The sequence below is a fragment of the Pundamilia nyererei genome, unplaced genomic scaffold (assembly GCF_000239375.1).
Source record: "Pundamilia nyererei isolate P.nyererei 1_Seehausen unplaced genomic scaffold, PunNye1.0 scaffold00268, whole genome shotgun sequence".
Classification (NCBI taxonomy): Eukaryota; Metazoa; Chordata; class Actinopteri; order Cichliformes; family Cichlidae; genus Pundamilia; species Pundamilia nyererei.
Window position 1 is genome coordinate 527,216 of NW_005187669.1, and position 18,834 is coordinate 546,049.

At 46.1% G+C, this 18,834-nt stretch overlaps 1 protein-coding gene across 3 annotated transcripts in view; it reads right to left on the reverse strand.

Moving 5' to 3' along the window:
- Window positions 1-14,031: 14,031 nt before the first annotated feature.
- Window positions 14,032-18,834, reverse strand: part of LOC102204364 (zinc fingers and homeoboxes protein 2-like) — a 54,012-nt gene continuing 49,209 nt past the window's right edge. For all 3 annotated transcript variants that reach the window (XM_005750316.2, XM_005750315.2, XM_005750317.2), the window contains exon 4: window positions 14,032-15,788. The gene's annotated coding sequence lies outside the window, so the exon portion shown is untranslated. The remainder of the gene's footprint in view (window positions 15,789-18,834) is intronic.

An 18,834-nucleotide genomic window follows, 5' to 3' on the forward strand; every position in this document is an offset into this window, starting at 1 on the left:
TATGTGTTTTTATGTGTTTTGGAGTTTGTACGTGTTTTGGAATTTTTATGTGTTTTTATGTGTTTTTACGTCTTTTGGAGTTTTTACGTGTTTTTATGTGCTTTTACGTGTTTTTATGTGTTTTTACGTGTTTTGGAGTTTTTACGTGTTTTGGAGTTTTTACGTGTTTTTATGTGTTTTTACGTGTTTTTACGTGTTTTGGAGTTTGTACGTGTTTTGGAATTTTTACGTGTTTTTATGTGTTTTTACGTGTTTTTATGTGTTTTTGAGTTTGTACGTGCTTCAGGGTTCGTACGTGATTTGAAGTTTGTATGTGCTTTGTCTGTAGGGGCCACTGTAAATATACTTTTATTTATTCACTCCACATAAAAAGTAATAAATAAATCATATAATAAAAAAATCAACTATTTACATTCACGCTGTGATTCGTTAGTGGCATCAAACCCTGCAAACAATAACGCCAACAATAATGTTTAACGACGCCTGGTCCGTCCATGGACTTCCCCACATTATTCCATCAGGAATCAGCAGCTGCACCCAATCATTGGTTACTTCAGTCCCATCTTTGCCCGTCTCCAGCTTGGTGTTACATCCCGGAGACTTCTCAATCACATTCCCTGCTTTATCACCCGTTTTACTTTTGTAGTTTATTAAATAAGACTTGAAGTGGGTGGCTGACCCCATAAACTGATCGGCACAGTTCGTGCTGAGGTCACAGAGCGAGGAAGTGAGCGGTTGCCGGATCGCTGGGCTCTTTCAGAGTAGGAAGCTACCTCCATATCGTAAACCACTGATGTTACAAAAAGAAGCAACTAACAGAAAAATGGGCCTGACAGGTGCAAGAGAGACATTGATGAACCTCCACCCATCATGGAGTCTCTGTAGGTGGTCAGTATTCGTGCGAACGGTGCATCAGTGCTCCAATACCAAGAGGCGCAGCCGGCGTCTGAGAAAGCATCTGCCAGCCCCACTTACCAGAATCGGATCAACGTGAGAAATGTTTCACATGTTGAATTTTAATCACTGGCACCACCTTAAAACACCTCCACAAACACATGTCTCAGCATTTGTAATGAAAACAACAAAGAAAATCCTCAGTGCATCACCGCTAACAGCCGGGCCTTTGCACCAAAGTCCCGCCCCCTGTGGCATCTCAGTGATAGAAACAGGAAATGACCCAAACCCTAACCTGTGCGTGTGTTTTAAATGTCGTTTTCTTTCCTGTGAGCTCGAGGGCGGGGTCTGGAGGTGTTTGAGTTATCGGACTATGTTTCGGCTCACTGTGCAGTGCAGACGGTTCTTTATCACTGAGCTCCTCCGTGTCTACTCGTCAGACAGCTTCATGATCTCTTTGGCAGCAAGACGTGATCCACATCCACCAACCGGCTGCTTTGGATCTACCTGTGCTGGTACAGCTTTACCTGGTTTAACTTATCTGGTAAACCGATGATTCTGATTGGCTGTATGTGTGAGTGTGAATACAGTTTCCTGCTAGCCCTGTTAGCCCTGTGATGGCCTGGTGACCTGTTCAGGTGTGATTCGAGCCCTAACCCCGAACAGGATGAAGCGGTTTTAAAAATGGGTGAATAATTACGTTCATAATGATCCACTGAGGAGGACACAAATTGTCCCAGAAAAAAAGGAAGCAGGACCTCTTTGTCTGTCTGTAATTTCCAAATTAGTTGTCGGTCAGGTGCCAGAAATTCTGTCCTGATTCTCTCAAGGTGACATCTTTAAATATCCTCACGTACTTGAATTTAACAAAAAGGAAAAATGATGAATGAATTAATCTAAGATTATTCTCCAGACTGATGAATCTGTGTTTCCGGTCTCTGAGTTGGAGCACAGCCTCAGTAACTTTGTTGCCGAGCGACGTCGATCAGCATCTTCTCGTACGAGCTCTCGGGTAACTCTCCTGATGCAAGATTTATGATGGGGTAAACTCTGAGATTTATCCTCTAACCGCTGCTCCAGTGGATCTGCTTAGTGCTGACCTGGTTAAGCTGTGGTTATAATGGCCAGCTCCCAGTATGAAGCCGTGGTTGTAATGGGAGGCTCCCAGTGTGGAGCGGTGTGAATGTTGGCTGCGGTTCACAAACCCGCTGCGCGCAAAGGTTAAAAAATAATAACGTGCCGCAGGATGGCTCATCGCGGGTTCTCTGGCGAGGCCCCATATCTCGTCTGATAGGAGAAACGGCCTCTCTGTTGACGAGCAGCCGCCCATTAAAGCGTGATTCACACGCCCGTTCGACTTTTCATTAAATTTCTCATATCGCACGCCCTCGATTGCCCGTCCAAGAAAAGCGAGGCAGTCGAGAAACTTGGCTGCTCCAGATAAGAAATGACTTATATACTCAGAAAGCAGCATCTTAAGTGAGGAATTCGATGTGAGCCGAATGTATGAGCGGCGCTCATGACCCTAAACTTTAAAATGAAGTTCCATCTGGCGAAGACGACGAGGAGCAGACATGAATTTTTCAGCTTTAATTTCTCCCAGACTATTTCTGCGGCCTTTTCTCTGCCTCTGTTTGTTTCTTTTCATATCAAATCGTAACTCTGTTCTTTTGTGACGTGTGTTTCATCATTTTGTACAAACTGTGATGCTCCGTAGTTGAACAGCAGGAAGAAGCTCAAAGGGAGAGAGACCAGCGTTGTATAAAGAAAAAGAAATCTTTATACTGAGGTACGTGCTGCACAAAAACCTTTTCAAGCCTCCAGTGTGTCTTCAAACAGCTGAATGGGGCTGAAAAATGGAAACTCGGAGAGCACGATGACCCGCGATGCCTCTAACGCTCGGAGGGTTGGCTTCCAGCTGTGCAGATAACCAGATGATGAGGATGATGATGCTATTATTGTACCCTAATCTGCATGCGCCGAGTGTACTGTTTAAAATCTGTTTGACAGGTGAACGCAGTCCGAGTTAAATTCTGGTTTAAAGAGACCGAGTAACGCTGCACCACTCTTCTCGCTGCATTTTTAAAAATCCTGAACGTCCGCATTCAGAGACACCGAGACACGCTCCAGGAGAGACAACGCCCCAGACCTAAAACATCAATAAAGATTGGAGTCGGACGTCTAAGAGTTCGTGTCTCGATTGGCAAATAGATAAATCATATCATATTGTGCACGAACAGCAGCTTCCTCAACAATACTGTGCAGGCTGGAGAAGCCAGGCATCAAACCTCCAACCCTCCAATTACTCAATGCCCCGATCGGCCGTCTGAGCCACAGCCTCTGGGACTTTTTCACGTGGTGGTCAGCTGTAGGCATCACCAGCTGCTTACCTGCCGACGGGGTCAGGGACGAGGGTCGGCCCGTGTGGTCCAGGCCCATGGAAGAAAACCGTCACCATATTTTTCTCTCTGCAATCATGGGACAAAAATATTGTCAGTAATTCTGAGGAACACGCGTCAAAGATTTTGATCTTTTATTATCACCATGTAAGGTTTGGTTTCAGAGTAATTTTAACTGAGCGACGGGCTCGACCTCAGAGGGCTGAGGAACAGGACAAGGAGCTCAAGACCTCCTCACGCAGGAGTCATTCTTACCTTCTAACCACCACAGCAACAGTTGCAGTAATGGCTCAACTGCTCAAGCAAGTATTTGATGACAGCAGCAACTCAGTGGATGTAGACATGATCAACACAACCTGAATGCACAACCAGGTGCTTCAGCAGCAGAAGACCGCTCCAAGTGCCCGTCCTGTCAGCTCAGACAGGAAGAATATCGGCTGCTCTGACTGTGAAATCATCTCAAACTGAACGTGATGCTGAGTTCACAGCAGGCTCCATGGTCACAGATCTCAGCCCCTCAGAGCACCTTTGGGATGTGGGTTCAACATGGATGCAGCAGACACATCAACATCTGTGAATCTGCGCCATGAAGGAATAACGGGTCAGACCCGGTCCTGGTGAGGTTTATCCTAGTAAGTGATCCTTTTTAAGATCAGCTGATTTGATTTTGTGTTGTTGACTTTTTAATTCTGTGCTGTTTTCTCATTTTATGCACACTGTGATTTTGACATTTAGTTTAGACATCTTGGGGTGTCTTGAAAGGTGCCTATAAATAAAATCTATTATTATTACCCAATAAAATGTCCCATGAGTGTGAGACTTTGAAATGTCACATCTTAATGTGTCCTTTTGCCTTCCCAGCATGTAGCTAAAACAAATCCACACCCCGGGATTAGGGGTTAAATTAGGTTTAGGGTTAACTCTGATCCTCCGTAACCTTCTCAGGTTAGACTTCAGAAGAGTTTGAGACTTGCAGACTCGAAGTTCCTGAGATCTCAGTTCGATTGAGCATCGTTACTGAATCGAGGCTCTGCCGCTCACAGATGTTTAGTGGAGCCTGATAGGTCGGAGCTGTTGGCACGGTGACCTGCGCAGTATTAGATGGTTGTTAAGGGCTGTATATTTACCTGGAACACAGGAACCTGATAAACACACCTGTGGGTTTCGGCGTGTGAAAGAGTCCGGGTCGTGTAAAGGTTGCACTTGTGTGTGCAGCGACTTCCCGAGGATCCTGCTGTGAATTAAGATGCGGCAATCGTGTAAAATACAGCCGGCAAAACGAGGCCGAATCTTTACCGGCTGTGTGGCTGCCGAGGCTGACCTCTGACCTCCGTGTGGAAGATGCCCAAAAAGATTTTCTCCACAAGGATCAATAAAGCGTCTGATTGTTATTCTGCACAGAGTGTGGACCCACTGGGAGCCGAGGAGGGGGCTCCGTCCCTGCTAATAAGAGTGGAGAGATCAACACCTACCTTTGACTGCGTTTTTATTCCCGCTTCACATCCACACGGCGCCGCGTTCGGCTTCTCGAGTACAAATGACTCTTTCAGTGTCTGTGGAGGAATTTCAAAAACAAATCAAGCTGCCGTGATTCATACGTGGACTCATGTTTGCCCTTTGGATTCAGGTTCAACTGAAATAAAAAACGGATTTTTGCAGCTGTAAAATATCTCGCGGAGGCCGGCGGCTGCTGGGAACGAAGGCCTTACAATACGAGCAGGACTCTCAGAGCAGCAGTGATGCAACCGAGAAGCAGCAGCCAATTACAGGCCGAACGGTAGCGTTAAAAGGCCAAATTACACAATGACGAATTGCATAAGACTTTCTGAGAATCTGAGGTCATGTGCTGCGCGCGTCCGTGTCGCAGAGCGGCCAGCGAAGACGGGCGCATTACGTAACGGCGTTCCCCCCAAGCCTTGGTTTTCCTGGCCGGTGAGGTGCCAACTCGCTTTATATTTCGAAGGACTTCAGGACTCAGACATGTGATGCTCACTGTACACCGCGGCACAGCTGGGGCAGCGCTGGAACATTTTCAAAGATACACAAGCCGCTTTAAATCCCTGGAGTTTAGGGAATGTAGACAGAGACTTCTCACAGGAGACCTCGCTGGAGCTTTCCCCCCGCTCTTTGGTTTTTTTAAATTCATGCCGGGAAGCTTTTCCGAGCCCGTGTTCTGTTTCTCAACAACACCTCGATTCACATTCACACACTTACACTCGATCACACCTGGGAGCTGCAGAGTACAATCACACCCGGCTGCTGAGCGGCCTCGTTGGGGAAGCTGAAGGAAGCGAGGCCTCTGGAGTCCACGCTCCCTCGGCAGGTTTCGTGGCGGGGGGGTAGCTCGAGCAGCCCACCTTACCTGTGAGCTGCAGTTGTAAAGACAGAATAAAAAATAAAATCTGAATGAAAACTAACCCACAACATTCTTCACACCTCTATTTTGAGACATTAATATTTTACTTTAGTCACTTTTTACAAATATCTTGTTGAATATTTCATTTCTTTAGCAGATGCTGATAAACCTGAGCACAGATCCACAACACCGCATTGGACCCATCAGGGTCCGGCTCGGCTGTCATTCACGCCTTCATCCATCTTCTTCCCATCCAGGTCAGGTTGTAGCTGCAGCAGTTGAAGCAGAGATACCCAGACCTCCATCACCTCCTCCAGCCCTTCTGTGAGGACTCTGTCGTATTCGCACGTAGGACTTTCTCTGGCGTTTCCTGGGCCTGGCCCGGGGCCGCCTCCTGGCAGGAGCACTTCTTCCCAGGAGACGTGCCCGGAGCCTGACCACCTCGACGGTTCCTCTGGATGTAGCACCTCTGCTTTGACAGAAACCTCTCATTTCTGAATATTTTCCTCTTTAGCCTGTGGCTGAAACAAAAGCCACCTTTAATGAGTCGCCAGTGACTCTGTGGATGTTAAAGAGCGCACCTCTGACTCCTGTTTAAATGCATTCATGTTCACTCAGACTAAAGTAAAGTTTTTGCTTAAAACCCTCCAGATATCCAGATACTTGGAACGGGCGGCTATCAGAGTGTGAGGACTCTGTGAGGTCATTTATGACCCGGATATTTCCTAAAATCACACGTTAAACACGTACAACTGCTTTTGTTCATCTAGAAAGAGAGCAGATTTCTCCTGTTTCGGCTTCCTGTTAAATCCAGAATTCAAAATCCTGCTCCTCACATACAAGGTCTTAAATAATCAGGCCCCATCTTATCTTAATGACCTTGTAGTACCATATCACCCTATTAGAGCACTTCGCTCTCGCTCTGCAGGCCTACTTGTTGTTCCTAGAGTATTTAAAAGTAGAATGGGAGGCAGAGCCTTCAGTTTTCAGGCCCCTCTTCTGTGGAACCAGCTTCCAGTTTGGATTCAGGAGACAGACACTATCTCTACTTTCAAGATTAGGCTTCAAACTTTCCTTTTTGCTAAAGCATATAGTTAGGGCTGGACCAGGTGACCCTGAATCCTCCCTCTTACAGGACCAGGGTTCTGGGGCTTTCCCATGATGCACTGACTGTTTATACAGCGTCTCCTTATAGCCTTCACTCTTCTCATTCACCCTCGATACGGTCGCAGAGCCTAGTTCTGCTGAAGGTTTCCTCCAGTTAAAAAGGAGTTCTTCCTCCCCACTGTTACCAGTCAGGAATCACCTGACTGTTGGGATTTCTGCCCAATCGGATCTTCATCCAACCACCTTGAGGTGACCGTTGTGTGAAGTGGTGGTATGCAAATAAAGCTGACATGAAGACGTTTTGCAGTGATCAAACAGCTCCAGGCGGTTCGTGAGTCATGTGAGATGAATTCTCCAGTTTGTGCTGTACTGTGTAACATTTTCCCCAGCAACAAAAATTTACATAACAGAGAAAATATATTCCAAAGAGACGCAACAGCGCGCGTTTGTTTTATGTTTATAATGAGGACATGCTTTAGCTCATCTGCACAAGTGCAAAAAGTTAATACCGAGGAAGCGTCTGCTAAACCGCAGCAGCACGCTTCAGTCATTTCAGCGAATGAGCCTTTCATGGGCTCAGAGATGGTTTACGACGCCAAGTGCTGTGCTCATTACCGCCTCTAATCTGACACACCACTCACCTGTGACACTTTAATGTTAACATACAATAAACAGTATATATGATAACAATCTTTCTTTTGCATGAAGCGATACAATATTTTTTTTCAAGGTTTGATCTTCAAGCCGTATTTACTGCTGGGAAGCCGGTAACACCAGTGTTTCAAGTAGAGACTTCATATTTAACCGGTTTCCCACGGGGCCTAAACGCAGCATCAGACACAAAAAAGTCTTTTCTGTAGAAATGTTCGTCTCTTCGATTTATCTGCTGAAAAAACGAGCTGGAAAGCCAAACACTCACGGCACGGTATGAATATTTAGGCACACAAACTGCACACTTCATTAGAGGAGCTGCACACTTCGACACGGCGAGCGCTCCGAGGCCACGGCAGCTTTCAATCCGCTGCGCGCCGCTATCAGGCCGAAATGTGATTCCTCACCTTTATTCTTATTCAGGTTTAATTTTTATTTTTACAGCCCCCTTCATTCTCATTGTGATTCCAAAGGCAGAGCTTATCTTAAATTAACACCAGCGCCGTGATATCCTTTGAGAATACCGACCAGATATTACAGCTTGCCTGGGATGGGCTCTGCGACGTGGAGAACATCCACAATGAGCGCGGTGGAAATGCTAAGCAGGAGACGCCGCCCTGAATCAGGCCTCGACCGTTTCAAGGCCGCCGACATTTCTCTGCTCAAACCATTTTCCTGCATCCGCGCAGAGCGGTCACGTGACTTCACCAGATCAGGATTCGGTAACGCTTCGTGATTCGACTGCAGGTCAGGACGTAATTCCTCTGTAATTGAACGGGAGTTTTTTATTTGAACTTATAATGTGATTATGTTTACCTACACACGCAGGTAAACACCAGAATAAAAGGTAAGTCTGGCTTTTACTGGAAACAAAATCATCATACTGGAAGTTAATTTAATTTAATATCGTTTGTTTTTTTGTTTGTTTCCTGTAGAAGACTTAAAATTACTCATGCAGTATATAAAAGTCTTTTTGGTTCAGACTGCTGGTGGTTTGATGGACACTTTGGGCCCCTCTGTAACCCCCAAGCATTATTTAAACACACCAGCCCAGCTTTTACATTACACTGTGTTTTTGTTTATACAATTATAGAGGTAAATATGTATTTTTGTTACGTTTATTACCAAAAAACTGAAAATAAATCAGAGAAAAACCGTTCTGTCAGCATGCGTAGGCCGACTGAGACAAAGGTATACGGGGAACTTAGAGCCAGCGTCTCCTATAACCTGCTGAAAGACGAGAGACTGTCACAGTTTCATTATGCATATCAAAGTAGCTTATTTTGATTTAAGAACCCAAAACATTATAAACAACCCCTTATAAAAAAGTCATTTCTGCAAATACTAAACTAGATGGAGTTAAATCCGTTGTGTGTATGCGTCCATGCTCAGCACTGTTACTGAGGCCTAGCAAAGGCAGAATAAGACAGCTGCTTACCAGCAAGCCTGAGCGCTTCCTTTTAGGACAGTTTGAAACTGTGAGCACTGACTTTTAGTGCCAGCCTCAAGTGGCCACTAGAGGAACTGCAGCTTCTGTTCAGTCGCGGTGCTAGGCCCTACCAGCTAGCTCACCACTGAAGACCGGTTCAATTCAAAGTTCAACAAACTCCTCGATTAAAGATACGTTTTAAAAAGTAAGGCTTCACAGTCGCAGGCAACCATCTGGCAACCACCAGTAACGAGGGTAAAATATGGAAAAGAGTGTATTCTGCAACTAGTTGGGGAATAGTTGCTGCAAACAAAAGTGCGACACAAACCGGAAACGCAGACTGGCGTTCAACGTAAGAGTCGTGCCTCACGCTGTGGTGAACTAATTTTAAAAGGTGCAGGTTCAAGTTTGCATGCAAATGTTCTCTAGTCTCGTCACTGCGGCTCGTGAGCGTTTGCAGTCGTCCACAGCCAACCTGTTAGCGACGACGACGATGCCTCATGGTGCAACCTCCAGCAACCACTCACCAACCGGTCCAGTAATGCACATTTTTACCTAGCAACCAGAGGTTACCAGGGGCGTGCCATGTGGCTCAGGCGTAATTATATTAATTTGTTGTACAAAAATAATCTTGATTTTAGGCCATAATCAAGCGGCCCTAATGATCCGGACTAATAAATAGTGTTTTTTGGACACTTGGCAGGGCGCTGATGTTGCCTGTGAAGCTGAAATAAAAGGACTTTGTGTGTGTGTGTGTGTGTGTGTGTGTGTGTGCAAACACCAGAGATTATGTGAAAGGCTGGAGCTTTTCCACGCCATCGGCCCTTCTCTGAAGTGGCTGCAGACCATTTCTCCCTCTGTTTTGTTGTAAAGCTGTCAGGATTTCACAATCAGGTGAGTCAGAGCAGAATGCAGCGTCCATATGATGCACGTGCGCCGCTGTTCGCTGCATTCAGACCACATCACACAGACACAGTGAGAACAGGGTGTACCCTTTGAAAAAGGCTGTGTTTTATTGAAATACAGCAGACATCAACAGGTTGTTTTGCTGGCCTGGGCGACAGAAACAGAGCTCGAATGCTTTTCAAACAACGCAAAAACAAATATTCATGGCTCTTATTTTCTTTTAACCCGACGGACCCCAGAGACGCCGCCAGCCCACGAACCCAGCTGAGTCAGGACGAGTTCGCTTTTGGGCCGGGAAGGGAAGCGTCTTTGTGGCGTCGAGGACGAAACAAAAACAAGCTGGTGCTCCAAATCAGTTTGGGTTCAAAGATGCTGGTATGTGAAGTTAAAAATCGAACGCGCCTCGAGTGCTGGAGGATTTGAAAGTGTTCAGGCCTGTTTTTGTGCCCAGGGTTGTTGTTAGATAGTAGCAGTAGTAGAAGAAGCAGAACCTCAGTTATGAAGCAGGGCTGGCCTCAACTCCCCTTAAAAACACAATCAGAGCACCTGGTTTTCCCAAAAGTGATGCTTGGCTTTGTAAAGTCTTTTTTTCTCGGTTGATTACAATTTTTTTGTGCATTTTTTTGCAGGAGCGTTTGAGCACTTATCCCTTCATTTGACTTCTTTTCACACGTGAACCAAGATTAAAAAACACAGCTTGAAAGAATGCAGTGAGTTTGATGATTTGCATACGCAAAACTTCCAGAAACTGGATCTGATTCAACTTGTCGAACAGCGGAAGGTTTCTCTAAAACTAAAATACTTTTGCAGAAGTCACGTCTTGATTGTCTCACGTCTTAAAATTCCTTCGCTGAGCTTCTGAAGTGAGCTGAAAAAGCAGTCAAATGAAGAAGATATCAGCTCTCTACAGCCTATTTTCTACTTTTTCATTCTTGGTTCACATGTGACAGCGACTTGAATTTCAAAACTGAGGACAGCTGGAGACTGAGGACGGATAAACACCCTTGAAGTTTGCTCGACAACGGAGTCTGGATCAGAGCGCAGATTTGCTCTGATAGCAGGAATGACGTGCTCAAAGTCCAGAGTCTAGTTCAGAAAATCTAGTTCTGAAACTCTGACGCAATATCAATATTTCAGAGGTGGAAATATATCAAAGAAAACCAGAAGACTGCATTGCTCTTTAACTTTTGTGCTTGAAACCGGTAAACAGAAAACAACAGAGCCATCATCAGAGCGAACTTCAGGGAAGGTAAAGGAGTTCAGCCTCGACGTCGTCCCCCCACCCCGCCAACATCGGAACCTCGCTGCTCTTCAAAACTTGACTGTCGCTGCATAAAAAGCTTTTTTGAGGAAACCAGGCGCTCGCCACGATACAACGGAGCAAGTTTAAACGAAGGAAGGACGGAGCACACCAGTCGCACTGCGCGCCGCTTTGTGCGGTTTGTTCGTCCCCTCGTTGTGACCGGGGCAGTTTTCCCCAAGTTTACGCTCACAGGAAACGACGATTGCAACATTTAATCGCGATTGTCGATTACGTACATTTACAAGCCACCTGGGTGCTGCACACCGCTACTCGTCAGCGTGCGCTAAAAATAAACTAGCATAAATTTGAGACAAACCTCTTTAAGACCGCTAACCTACAAGCCGTCAGTTAGCTTCAAAGGCTTTTTAAGGCTTATTTTAGAGGTGCTTTAATTTTTTATCTGGATTTTTTATGAATCAAACTGCAAAAGTGAACCATGATTGTTGTGCTAGCTGCAGCAAAATTAAAGTTGCTGCTATTAGCAAGCCAGAATGACATCACCAGTATCGCTGATGTAGCCTTCTCTTATTGGCTAAAAATCAACTGGTGGTCCTGATTTCCATTACAAGCGACTCCATCCTGGTACTTTGGTACTCGTAGTGAACTACATTTAGACTTTTAAATTAACAATTGTAATTAGCACAAGTTCGTGATTTAGCTAACGGCTATTTTGATCCTTGGTTTTAGCATCTTACACATTCACATAAAAACGGGACAAGATCGCTCTTCGTCCCTTTGAAGGTAAAAAGTGCAAATTTATGTGGAAAAGTTGGCCAAAAATATTTTAATCAACAAAATAAAAAAGCTTAATAGAGTTGAAAGTAGACTACAGTAGAACTTGTGGCGTGTCAAACGTCACTGAGGCCAAAGGTTTGCTCGAGGCACCGGTGTGGGCTAGCGGAAGCGTTCGAGCAAATTTAGTTCCCACACGATCATGTTTAACTTCTGCAGGACCGCCTTTGCTTTGGTGCCAGTGTGCTCGGTTCCCTCCTCTTTCAACATTCAGACAGTAAACCCACTTTCCTCCCCAAAGCAATTACATTCAATCATTCATCAGAAAAATATTCAATTAAAACTATACACTTGCAAAAATAAAACTCTCTTGGAAGCGTGCTAAGGCTGAGCGTCCACCAGGAGGCGCTCTCCGCTGCGCTGCCAGCACTCCTGTTAGGCCCTGCAGCTGTGCGGCGAGAGCTTCAGTGCTGCTGAACGCTACAAGTTTAAAGAACTGCGAAGACTTCGAGCAAACAAAGAAGCATTTTAACCACCTCGGACGAGCGGTCGGAGCTACCGCCAAACCCCTGACAGCTCGACCGGCCGTCCCGCGGACGGAGTTGGAAACCTCCCCCTGCCGTCGTGTCGTTGAGGCCAGCCCTGGTATGCATTTGTAAATACAGTATTTCAGATATATGTAGTCTTATCATCTTTAAATCTGACCAGGACACTACAGCGGCAGAAGCAATACATAAAGAAGCTCATATTTTGTTTTTTACTATTATTCTTTTTTGTAGGAATGGAACTAGTTTCAACTAATCCTACCAAGCCAACATGTAGTAATGTATCGAATAAAAGGCTATTTATCTTTTTTTTGTCTGTTTTTGTTTATTACAGGTGTGTATGATGGTGTGCAGGACGACAAAGAGAGAGAGGGAGAGAAAAACGAAGGAAAACGGTGAAAAATGAAAGAAAGCGAGGAGAGGCGAGGAGAGACGAGAGAGACGACGAAAAGGAGGAGGGATAGAAACAGAGAGAAGGATCAAAGTATGATTCAGGCAGCGTGAGTCTTGATTGCAGGTTTTTACTGTCGAGTTTGTAAGTTGCGTGATCGTTACCGTTGAATCCTTCTGCGTTTGCCACCGTTTCAAGTCTCTCGACTGTTTTTTTTGTTTTTATACTCAGTTTGTTCCTTATCGGGTTTGAAAACAAAGATCCACGACAGTCACTTGGTCATACAAGCATGTTCGTCGGAACGAGAAGTGCAGATTGGCTTAAGTTTCTTTTTGTTTTTTTCCTTTGCTTTTCTTCAAAAAAGGGTTCCAGACAGTGGCTACAATAATAATAATATAATAATATAATAATAATAGCACTTGACTTCACTTCAGCACAGTAAAAAAAAGGAAAAAGGTCCAAAGGTGCTTTTTTTTTTCTCCGTTTTGTTTTTTAAATCTGATTTGATGTGAAGCGAAGTCCCCCCTCTTCCTCCCTCCTCTCCCTCCCACCTCTCCTCTCAGCGGGGAAGTGGCGGGCGGAAGTCCAGTGCCGGTGAGATGAACAAATGACTGAAGTATTGCCAACTGGTCCGTCTTTTTCTTTTCCTTGTTTTTCCTTTTTTTGTAGTGGTTCCACTCCGGTTCAGTACAAAACGAGGAGAGAGAGATGGGAAAGAGCAAAAAACCCCACCAAGAACAAAAAAAGGAAAAGTGTTCACGCACACACTGCTGGCACTAGATTTTTTTTAAAAGTCCAACAAAAATAAACCAAAAAAAAAAGCAGAGAGGGTTTTTTTTAAAGGAAAAAGAAAACCAGGAGGATTTTGGGGGGACGAGTTGCTCCCATTTTACAAAATGTAACAAAATTTTTCCCGCAAAATTTTACAAATCTGTAGCAATACAGGAAAAACAAACAAACAAACAAACATATATATCCTATTTACAACGACACGAAGAAGAACCCTTATGTTATGTGTAGTGAGAATGCAGCAGATCCCAGCTTTGGCACTCGGCGTTTTTGTTCGTTTTTTTTCTTGTTTGTTTGTTTGTTTTAAATCCACCCTGTCGGTCTGTACTGCTGCTGCAGGCACACATTCAGTGCTCCGGTTCGTCTCCACGGCAACACGGGTCACACACAACACCGCCTCGGCCACGTCCGTCAGTCCCGCCTTTAACTCCGTAAAATATGGCGTTTGTGACGCTACAGATGGCCCCGCCCCTCCCTGAGCCTGGTTCTGCTGGAGGTTTCTTCCTGTTAAAAGGAAGTTTTTCCTTCCCGCTGTTGCCAGAGTGCTGCTCACAGGGGTCGTCTGATTGTTGGGGTTCTCTGTAGTATTGTAGGTCTTTACTTTGCAAGGGGACGGTTGGTGCTATATGAATAACACTGAACAGCTTTTTCTACCCTTGGCTCTGTGTGATGTCATAGAAAGGAGACAATCCTGCCCACCTTACTAATTTCCCGCTATAAGGAGCAGCCAATCAGGAGAACTTTCCCCTAAAGGGGAGGAGCTGTGGAGTCCAACAATGAAAACTAAAGTCTTTATAGTTTGTAACAGAGGTGATTCACCTAAAGCCGTGAGGAAGTGAAGTAACAGGCCATTTGATTGGACAAAAAAGTTCCTCAAGGTTAAACTCAGGAACATATTTCAGAGGTGTTGTTAATGAAAACGTGAAATGAGAAGGATCCACTGAAGTCTAACAGTTATAAATTTAACATGTATGTTGAAGCTCGATTAACAGAAATGTTTTCTTTTAATTTCTAACATTGGATAAAAAATTTTCCTCGGCACTCAGACTGAGGCACGCAGCGTTCCTTTAGCCGGCGAATCGTTTCTCACGCACCAACCAATCTGAGGAAAATGGAAAACATGAATAAACTCGTCCGCTTGCGCGTGAACAAAGCCTCGTGCGCCGTCACGCCGACCAAAGCAGCTTTTAATACGGTGCTGCTGACAACTCCACACTCCAGTGGAAAAACAACAAAAGGAAGTAAATATAGAAAGTTTCTGTGGCGCTGAAGGACTCGCTCGTCTCACAATGCAGCGCTGAGCCAACGTAAAGGCTGAAAACTGGCAGTTAAAGGCTCCAGCTGCAGCTCGGCAATTCAATAAATACGTTTAACAATCATTTAAAAGAAGAGAAAACACTCTGAATAAAACATTCTGGTGACTTCCTCCGACTTAGGTGGAAAAATAAAGAGTTGCATAATGATGCAGGCGGACGGCTGTGACAAGGACGAAGAACGACTGGAATAAATCCTGATATGCTGCACGAGCGAAATACTAATTGTTCGTTTAATTCACCCAAAGCGTGCGCTGAGGAATTAATAAACGAATCCTACTGAGGTTTGGTTTGAAGGGACACGAGTTGTTTTTTTCAGGCATGTTTGTTGTTGCGGTTCACTTAAACTTGCTTTGTTTTCCGGCTCGTTTGTGGATTTATTCTCGGGGGGAGTGGAAGTGATCCACTTCACTTCTTTGAGGGAATGTTTGAATTTTGTCCCCCTGAAGTCAAAACACATTTAAAGGGTCCGACTCTGTTTACGGCACTCTGCAGGACGCCTGTGCGACGGTGTTGTGTTATAATACTACTGTAAAACTGAAAGCGGCAGTTTGAAATCCACTGTAAAGGTGGGTGTGTGGGGTGGGGGGGTTTCAATTATCTTCACAGATCGTGACCCTGAATTTCTCCTCGCGCTCTTCAGATTTCAATTTGGGTGCAGCCCACAGCAAAGCGCAGCAGCGGCTCTGTCGTGTTCAAACTCGTGCTTTTGTGTGCGAGCGTCACATCTACACCGCGGTCGCTCCAGGTCGCTGACGGCGTGACGGAGGAGGATGTTGTGCGTGAGCCGGGATGCGACAATCAAGAGATTAAAAACAAAAACCAAAAAAATCTGAAAACACAAGAACAGGGAAAAAAAAATTAGATAATCGAGAAACTCTTCTTTTGTTGCTCCATTCTTCATGTTTTCTCCTCTTCTGTTTCCAGCAGCAGCGGCGGCGGCGGAGGCGATGGAGGCGAATCTTATTCACACCTGAAATGGACAGAGGAGAGGAGGGGGGAGGAGGGGGGAGGAGGGGGGAGGAGGGTAAAAAACACATTAAAATCTGTCAAATGTTCGGCGGCACAAATGTCAGTGTCACAAGAACTCGGATGATTCTCGGCAAAAAATGAAAACAAAGCCAAACAAAAAGAGGCAGAGAGCAGCGAGCGAGCGCGGGGGATTAAAAAGCAGTCGTTGATCCCGAGTCGGCGTTCCAGGCCGCCCGGTGCCGCCGGGAACTGGGACACGCTGTGAGAGAACAGCGGCAGACCTGAGCGGCCGCGGCGCGCTCGCTTAATCTGTGTAAGAGGAAAACTGTGCCGAAGATTAAACGAGGCCGGCGGTCGCTGTGATTACAAACACAGTTTTGTATCGTGGGACAGAGAGCGGCTCGTCAGCAGCAGGTGACCTGTGGGTAAACTCCCGCCGTCAGGCGGAGCCAGCTGCTGCTCGTCAAACAGTATCGAGTAACTGATCATCAGCAGGTCTGAGCTGCTCTGTGCAAACGGTTTCAGTCTGCAGGACATTCAGGTGTCGCAGTCTTCACCTGGGTGGACGTCCCAGCAAATTCACCCTGCGGTCACTCTACGGGCCTCGGTTAGCAGCTTAAAGGTTAAAGTTCATGACCTTACAGATATGAAAGGACTGAGTAGCTGTGGCTCGTTGCCAGGAGAAAGCCTCTTCACCAGCTGTCAGCACGGTGGTGGGCGGCTGATGATTTGAGCACCTCACAGTCACCGAGTGGACCGTGAGGTGCTCTCCAAAGTCCTCTAGAGTCAAACCCACAGATAAAGCCTGGGCTGACCTGGATCACACAAAAGGTACTGCAAAGTGCAGCCTGACCGAGAGGCTGGACCTTCACGGAGCTGTGCAAACACGAAACCTCAATAACCTGAAGCAACGCTGCGAAGAAGAGTCCCCGCCGTGCTGTGAGAGACTGAGCCACCGCTTCAGGTCGAGCTACGAGCTGCTGCATCACAGGACCGTACGCAGCCAGAGTTCCCACAGTGTCTGATCAGTGTGCTCGCTGTGTTTGTGGAGACTTTAAATAAAGACTGAAAGAACGCGAACATCACTGCGGCTTCCGTTTAAGCTCCTCTGAGCTCGACACAGATTCATCCATCAGGTCTCGAGTCAAAGAGGACAAACTGCTGAATGTCTTCTTCAGCTGCGAACAGCTGCTCAATCAGCTGTTTAATCACAACACCAGCTGACAAGCCACAACAAAACTGTATTACCCTCACATACGCAAACAGCGTGTTACTGAGTCAGGCCCAGAGTCAGGGCCCTCTGAGCTTCACCTAAAAGTTCCTTAAAAAGACACAAACTGACTACAAAAAGATGAAAAACAACCACAAAACACAGGTTAGAGCAGGCTCACAGATGCAGCGACAAAGAGAAAACAAACAACTGCAAAGACACAAAAAAAGAGTCAGGCGCTAAGACGAGTACTGCACAGCTGCTACAGAGACACAAGAAACAGCTACAAAGAAACAAACGCGACACAAACATCTGCAGAGACAGACGCTCCACATGTTCTGCACAGAGAACAGAACTGAGTGCAGGTTGAACCAGGTTGAACTGTGACTCGAACTCGTCTCCTGTTGCTGGTTGAAGCCGAGGAGCTTTGTTGAGTCCAGGGACAGAAGAAATGACTACAGTGAATTTTACACCCATGACTGTTGAATAAAGACGCGTGTCTGTTTTAATAACTAGCTTGAGAAATAATTGGTGAGTGTCAGTGGTTTAGCTGTAGGAAGCTGCCTCTTTCAAAGACCGCTCAGAACCTTCAGCAGGAAAACGACAGCCTGATGTTCCTCTGAGCGCTCACAGATCCCCAACTGTCAGTGAAACTGGGGAAACTTATCCGCGTGTTCGCATGTTGCTGCCAGTCCAGAAAACTGCTTTTGTTCAGCGCGTCCCTGCAAACACCGCAGCTCACACCGTCTCTAGCGAGCGTCTTCTCCAGATGGAAGATGGCCGTGTTTTGTTAGACACCTGGTATGTTATTAAGCCAGGTAATACCAAGGAGAAGATTGCCTTCTCACAAAACTCTGTGGATGTCATAGCGAAGTCGGAACCCTGAGCTGGTGTTTGAGGCTCGTACTGTTAAACCCACAATGGTGGCAGAAATCACAGTGAAGGTCAGAATCCCCGACAAACACGCTCCTGGTCCGGCTCCTCACCTGACGCTCTGCCGTCAGGCTGACAAACCGCGGACGCGTTAACCAAGAACCGCTGGAGATCCCACCCGCCACCTGTTTGACCTGCTGCCCTCTGGACTCCGCCTCAGGTCAATCAGGTCTCACTCCCACAGACTCACAAACAGCTTCTTCCCCTCAGACTGGAAGCTAGCACAGACCCCACCCACACTCGCACTCACTCTTAGCCATGGTCCTGAGTCAGCCTCATCCTTCAGGCCAATCACAGCCTGCAAACGCCACGTCTGACCCGAGCTCCCGTCAGCCTCACAGCAGACACACCTGTGGAATCGCCTTTAACACCCTGCGTCGCCTCGCTCTCAAACTTAGGCTTCAACGCCGCCCGGCGGGGTGACGTCAGAGCCCCATCAGCCCGTTACAGGTGACGGGTAAAACTGATTATCCTATTCAAATGGACCAATCAGATGGGACCACAATAGAAAATAACACAGATGTGGTGCAGCATCAGGAGCGCTGTGTAATTAGGAAACTTCAAATCAAGAAATTTTAACTGGAAAAGAAAAAAAACATTTTTTTATTAAAAATGACAAAATGGAAATAAATGAATGTTCTTTAAGATTAAGGCGACCCGGGAGTGACTGTGATCGTCTCGCCGCTCGGTGTTTCGCATCATGATGATGACAGCGAGGGAGCAGCTCTGCAGCATGTCAGCAATTAAGGCTTCATCTATAAGGTACGACTGTTGATAAGTTATTACAGGACGCCGCGCTCCACTGATTAAATGAAGCCCGGAGCTGCTGTGATTAGTGAGACAGGACAATGGATGGTGGGCGCGCGCACACACACACACGTGCACACACACACACACACACACA